Source organism: Lonchura striata, chromosome 7 (genome assembly GCF_046129695.1).
Source record: "Lonchura striata isolate bLonStr1 chromosome 7, bLonStr1.mat, whole genome shotgun sequence".
Classification (NCBI taxonomy): Eukaryota; Metazoa; Chordata; class Aves; order Passeriformes; family Estrildidae; genus Lonchura; species Lonchura striata.
The window spans coordinates 37213453-37220536 of NC_134609.1; positions in this window are offsets into that span (position 1 = coordinate 37213453).

The window sequence follows — 7084 nt, forward strand, 5'->3', positions numbered from 1 at the left end:
TTGTCACTTGTACCTGCTCCTCATCATCAGTGAGACCAAAGTTTTCACCTTCTGGCCAGTTCGTAATTATCTCCAAAATCCCAGGGCGATTCAGGTTTCCAATACGGGCGCGTTGAGTGATGAGGGCAATCCATTTGCTCCATGTGGCGTCAGTGGCATGGTGGGTAGTAGGAACCTTTCCTTTAAACATCCACCCCAGCACCGGTAGTCGGGGTGCCAGGAGGAGTTGTGTTTCTGTGCCAATTACCTCCGAGGCGGCTTAAACTCCTTCAAAGGCAGCCAAGATTTCCTTCTCTGTGGAAGTGTAGTTGGCTTCAGACCCTCTGTAACTTCGGCTCCAGAATCCCAGTGGTCGGCCTCGAGTCTCCCCAGGCACTTTCTGCCAAAGGCTCCAGGACAACCCATGGTTCCCAGCTGCAGAGTAGAGCACATTCTTGACCTCTGGTCCCATTCTGACTGGGCCAAGGGCTACAGCATGAGCGATCTCCTGCTTGATCTGGGTGAAGGCTTGTTGCTGCTCAGGGCCCCAGTGGAAATCATTCTTCTTTCGGGTAACTAGATAAAGAGGGCTCACAATCTGGCTATACTCAGGAATGTGCATTCTCCAGAAACCTATGGCACCCAGGAAAGCTTGTGTTTCCTTTTTGCTGGTTGGTGGGGACATAGCTGTGATCTTGTTGATGACCTCAGTGGGAATCTGGCGCCGTCCATCTTGCCATTTCACTCCCAGGAACTGGATCTCTCGGGCAGGTCCCTTGACTTTGCTCTTCTTGATGGCAAAGCCAGCTTCTAGTAGTATCTGGATGATCCTCTCACCTTTCTCAAACACTTCTGCCACTGTGCTCCCCCACACAATTATGTCATCAATGTATTGCAGGTGTTCTGGGGCCTCACCCTTTTCTAGTGCAGCCTGGATCAGCCCATGGCAGATGGTGGGGCTGTGTTTCCACCCCTGGGGCAGTCGGTTCCAGGTGTACTGCACGCCCCTCCAGGTGAAAGCAAACTGAGGCCTGCATTCTGCTGCCAGAGGAATGGAGAAAAACGCATTAGCAATATCAATGGTGGCATATCACTTTGCTGCCTTGGACTCCAGCTCGTACTGGAGTTCCAGCATGTCCGGCACAGCAGCGCTCAGCGGTGGAGTCACTTCATTTAAGCCACGATAGTCCACAGTCAATCTCCATTCTTTGTCAGATTTGCGCACGGGCCAGATGGGGCTGTTGAAGGGTGAGTAGGTTTTGCTGACCACCCCTTGGCTCTCCAGCTCCCGAATCATTTTGTGGATGGGGATCACGGCATCTCGATCCGTCCGATACTGCCGGCGGTGCACTGTCAAGGTTGCAATTGGCACGCGTTGTTCTTCCACCCTTAGGAGTCCTACTGCAGAGGGGTTTTCTGACAGTCCAGGCAAGGTGTTCAATTGCTTAATGTCTTCTGCCTCTACAGCGGCTATTCCAAAAGCCCACCTTAGTCCCTTTGGTCTTTGTAATATCCATTCCGGAGGAAGTCTATGCCTAGGATACACGGAGCATCTGGGCCAGTCACTATAGGATGTTTCTTCCACTCCTTCCCAGTCAGGCTCACCTCGGCTTCCACCAGAGTCAATTGTTGTGATCCCCCTGTCACACCAGCAATGGAAACAGGCTCTGCCCCCACATGTCCCGATGGTATCAGAGTACACTGTGCACCAGTATCAACTAAAGCATCATATTTTTGTGGCTCTGATGTGCCAGGCCATCGGATCCACACTGTCCAGAAGATCCGGTTTTCCCGTGCCTCTCCCTGGCTAGAGACAGGGCCCCTCTAACACTGGTTATCATTCCTTTCCTGGGCATACATACTAGAGGTCCCTTCAAGGGGGTCTGACAGATCGTACCCACAAGCTTGGTCACGGGAGGTTGAGGCTACCTTCACTTTGGTGGAACTCCCCCGGTTAGCGTTTCCCTCCTTGAGTTGACGGACCCGTGCTGCCAGGACAGAAGTGGGTTTCCCATCCCACCTCCCCATGTCTTCCCCATGGTCACGCAGGAAGAACCACAGATTAGCCCTTGGGGTGTACCCTCTCTCTCTAGCTGGGGATTGTTGGGCGCTGATTCTGGGGCCTGTGACTCTCACGGGTGCTGTATTAACCTTCCTTATCTCCTCCCTCATCTCCTCTTTAAACTCCTTAATCACAGCTGAGATATGAGCCTGCATTGGGCCATTAATCATACTCTCATAATTCCTAAGTTTGTTGGCAACAGAACCTATTGTCTCCCGGTGGGCGTCAGCATTGATTGTTGCAATGAAGGTGGTGTATTGAGATGGCCCAAGATTTGCCAGACTCCACAGCATTTGTCCTGTACACCTGACCTTGTCAGGGTCATTATTGTGTCGTCCATCCCTCCCAAAGAGTACCTCCACTACTGCCACTTCCCTCAGCTGTTGGATCCGTTCCTCGAGGGTCTTCCAGCGCATTCTATGATGGTGCTCTTGCATTCTCTCTCTGTGGACAAACCTCTCCCTGACACTCATTAAGAGCCGCTCCCAGAGAGAAAGGGACCCTGGTTCCCTTATAAAAACTTGATTTATACCCGAGTCCTGGGTCAAGGGTCCTAAGTTCTTTGCCTCACCACCGTCCAGCTGCACGCCTGTACTCATAAGATCCCAAACCCGGAGTAGCCAGGTAGCATAAGCCTCACGCCCTCGTCGCACAATGTCTTTATGCAGATTGCGAAGACTTTCGTACGTCAGGGACTCGGTGATGATAGCAATCTCTGGCTCCCCTGTGGGTTGTGAGGTTCCTCCATTCCTGTCCCTATCTGCAGGGTGCTCTGCTTTCACCTTAGACTTCCTTGTTTCTACCGGGGCCACTGCTGCTGACCGTGACTACCTTTGTGGTTCAGCTGGAACCTGGACAGTTGTAACATTAGTGGGTTCCACAGCTGTACTATTAGACTGTCCCTCCTCAAGGCAAAGGGCCGGTTTCTCACCAGCTGGGGAAATGCACTCCTTCAGCATCTCTCGTATCTCCTTAACCAGAACCCTCACCCAATCTGGGCGGTTCATTTCTGAGGTGGGCTGTGGGGCAGGGTCAGGCTCTGGAGCAGCAGCCTCTCGAGTCTGTGGTGTAGGTGTGAGGGTAGTTATCCAGGTTAATCTTCCCTTATCTCTGAATGCTAAATATAAAAGGACTATCAGCAACACCACCCATTGTATGGTATCATTAGCACTTATAAAGGATCTTAACCCTTTGAGAACTGGTGGAGCAGACCCAAAAAGATGGTTAAAAGGTTGAGAGAAAGTTTGCCCAAGTGCTATTTCCTCGCAGTAGGTACCGTTATTAAAATAACCCCAAAAACATACAGTTAACGTGTGATAGCTATGAATCCATGTACCTGCCTTCCAGAGGAAATTAAAGATCCATGAATTCCTCACCCAATTAACCCAGAAGCCAAACTTGATAACAGACACCGTAGCCTTAGTTATAGGACCCATTTTTAGATAAGGGTCTGCAAATGGGAAAAGTATAGCTACGATCACATGCCACCCAAACCAAGGTAAACTAGACCACATGGTGATGCTGAAGATGTTTTTACACACAACAAAAAAACAAATTACTTAAGAACTGTTAATCCTTTTTCCCTCTCAATGCCCTCGAGCCCCACGTTGGGCGCCAAATTCTGTCTTGGTTCGACAAGACAGGAGTCTGTGAAAGAGGGCAAAGCCTCCTGTGCAATGGAGAACGGCAAACCCCCCTCCCTCTGAATTACCAGGATCTTTAAATTAAAAGGCTCTCAGGCAAAGATATGGGAGTGGGAGTAACAATTCTTTACTAGGAGAAAACTAGACAACAATTTAAAAAGGCAAATGCAATCGGTACAAACAAAACCAGTGAAAGAAAAAGTCCAGAACCTGAGGGGTGCCAGTATCAGTTCCGCTGGGACAATTGCTTCCCTTGCAGTGACTGATGAATTGTAGCTGCAGTGGTGATCTTTAGAAGGGTATAGTTTTCCTCTGAAGATCTGGTGGCAGTGGGGCCGGTCTTCCTCTGCGCCGGGGTTGCCTCTGAGCTCCGCTGCCGTCGCCTCCGCGCGCCGGCTGCTTCGCTGTGAGTGCCGCCGAAGAGAGAGCGAGAGAGAGCTGCTTTCCCGGGAATCCCGCGAAGAAAAAAAAAAAAAAAAAAAAAAAAAAAAAAAAAAAAAAGAGAGCTGCTTCTCTCGGAGTCCCGCCCAGAGAGCTGCCTCCTCTCCCCAAAAAGCTACCCCTTTAAACAACAATAGAGTGCTTGTCTTCCCCCCTCTGGGTGGGACCCCTCACCGTGTTACATTTACCAGCCCTGCATTGGATCAGTCAATGGTGTATAAACAAACCATTGCCTCTACAGGGCAAACCATTGTCTCTGAGAGAGATAACAAAAACCTGTCCAACCCGTTTGCCTTCAACAGATGGCAAATGGAATACAAGCTTATCTTACAACCCAGGACACCTTGGAAGATGTGAGAAAGTGTGAGAACCCCGGGTTTGGTTTGGGGTCTCGTGTGGTGGTAAAGCTTCTCCTCCAACCCGTGTTCCCAAAGAAAAACTCTGCAGCCTCTTCTTGTTCAGTCTCAAGACGATTTATTGCTAGTTATCTAACAGATTAGGTTCTCGGGCTGCGGCCCTTTGGTCAGCGGCCCAGGCAGAGAATCACACACCTGACACCCTGACTGTCCGGTGTCTTCTTCTTCTCTCCCCCCCACCCAGGGCTGCTGCTATCTTTTATAAGATATATTACGTATAACATGTTTACAATTATTCCCCAATACCTATTACCTATGTTACTAAGTGTTTTTCTATTCTAAACCAATCTGTGAGTGCCAACATCACCAAGAACATGGAGGTAAGGAAGAAGAAAGAAGAAGGATGGGTTCAGCCCACTTTCCTCCATCTTAGAACTTCTGACCCCCATGTACAAAGTAAAAACCCCCCTGTACATGCACTAAAACCCCCCTGTACACTACTAAAAAATTTTTCCCTCTACTTTGTGACTACATTTACTATACTATCTAGCATTTTGTGACTGCTTGTTCCACCTTCAAAGTTGGTAATTCATGCCATGGTTGAAACTCGAAATCACAGCTAAATCCAGCTGCCTGCCGGGGTCCAGACTGTGTCTGACCACGGCCTGGAACCTCTAAAAATGTCTGAGAGACATTTTGAGTTCCCACATCTCCCCTCCCTGTTTGAACCAAAAACATGTGCTTTGCCACTTTGTTCAAGGCCCTTCGAATACACATGAAAATGCATGGCATGACAAGCAGAAGAACTACAAGCCCTATAAGAATGTAAGATATTACTTTCAAAATTTCTTTCCACACTGGTGAGAGATCAAAAAGATTAAAGAAATCATCCCACCAGGACCCTGTTACTTTTTTCAACTTGGTGATACTACTTTCTATTTGTTTTATATTTTCATTAATGGATTTTGAATGATCGGACAAATTTATGCAGCACATCCCCTCAAATTCTTCACATCCGTGTCCATGTGACAGCAGCAAATAATCAATTGCTGCCCTGTTTTGAAGCACCGCTTGTCTTGCACTGTTGATATCTGTTAACATGTCACTCAGTGCAGACGAAATGACACAACTGTGTTTACTCAACCAGCAAGCTATGTGGTCCAATTGTGTCAAGGCCACCCCCGATGCTGTTTGGGGTGAGAAAATTGCAACTGCAATTCTCCGAGCCTTGTCCCAGGTATAAACATCATCATCACAATTTGGACTACATTGATCAAGGGATTTTTTTTTCCTGCGTGTCTGTTCCTTTAAAGTTTTCAAATCAGGTGCTATTAATGAGAGCTCCCCAATGCTGCATGGGCCGCCCTTGACTTTTGCAGGGATAGCAGGCCAAACTCTGTCCCCGCAAATCAAAAACTGTTGTGGCGCAGCATGCGCTCCTCTCGCCGCGGCACTCCGAGCCGTGCCAGGCTGGGCGGTGAGGGAAGAGAACGGGCGGCCGCTTCCCCCTGCAAGCTCTGCAGTTCAGTTCGTGGCGCGCGGGGACCGACGAGGGCTGAACGGGACTTGGGGGATGAACGGGATGGTTTTATTCAGTGAGCCCCAAGACCCCCTCGGGGGTGGGAGCAGAGGTTTTATACAGAACTCAGGAGGACGGGTGTAGGAACAGTAACCACTAAGGGAATAGCAGGGGAGGAGTTTAGGGCAGAACTAACATGACAGGGAAGGTTCCAGGGAAAGGGGCAGGGAAAGGGAGGATTGGGAACTTGGAGATGAGGGGGGGGGAAACAGATATTAAACAAATATTAAATGAAAGAAAAACACACCACCACATCTCCCTCTTTTCTTTTACAAAAGGAAGGAGAATTCTGTGGTTTAAGCAAATTAATACAACGTAAAATTATATGATAACTTTGTAAATTACTTAAAGGACATGAAAGACACATTATTGCATTTATAGGGCAGGAAGAGTAGTAACAGCCTAAATCAGACATAAGACTGTACAAAACTTGCTGTTTTGCTGCTCTGAGTAACAATCTAAAACAATGTAAATAATTGAAACTATTGAAATAGAATGAAATAATTGACAGAAATTAAACTAAAAAATTTAATTAGAATGATTAAAATTACAACTATCTAATTTAAATAAAATAATTAAATGGAATTATTGGAATTAAATATAATAAAAGATCAACTAAATATAATTCATAAATTTTTAAACTTCGCAGCAATGCAGCAAGCCTGAAGCGATACACTAGTTATGCGATTCCTGTAGCAATAATGGTTAAAAACACAGCCTTTAGGTCAAAAAATATTAGAAAAGACTGAATTAATTATAATTATAACAAAACAACTTAATATAAAATCAAATTGTAACATTACATATTATTAAAAAAAAACATAAATTGAAAGACATCAAAAAATGATAAACTAATTGTGATTATAACATATGAAACATATAAAAACTTCATCTGGAATATATAAAATTGTCCTAAATGAAAGTCCAAATTAAGGGTACAAAGCACAGCAGGATTTGTGACTTCATCTGATTTAAAACTTGCTTCGTTACGGCGTTTGCGATGTTCAGCTTCTTAAACTCTTAA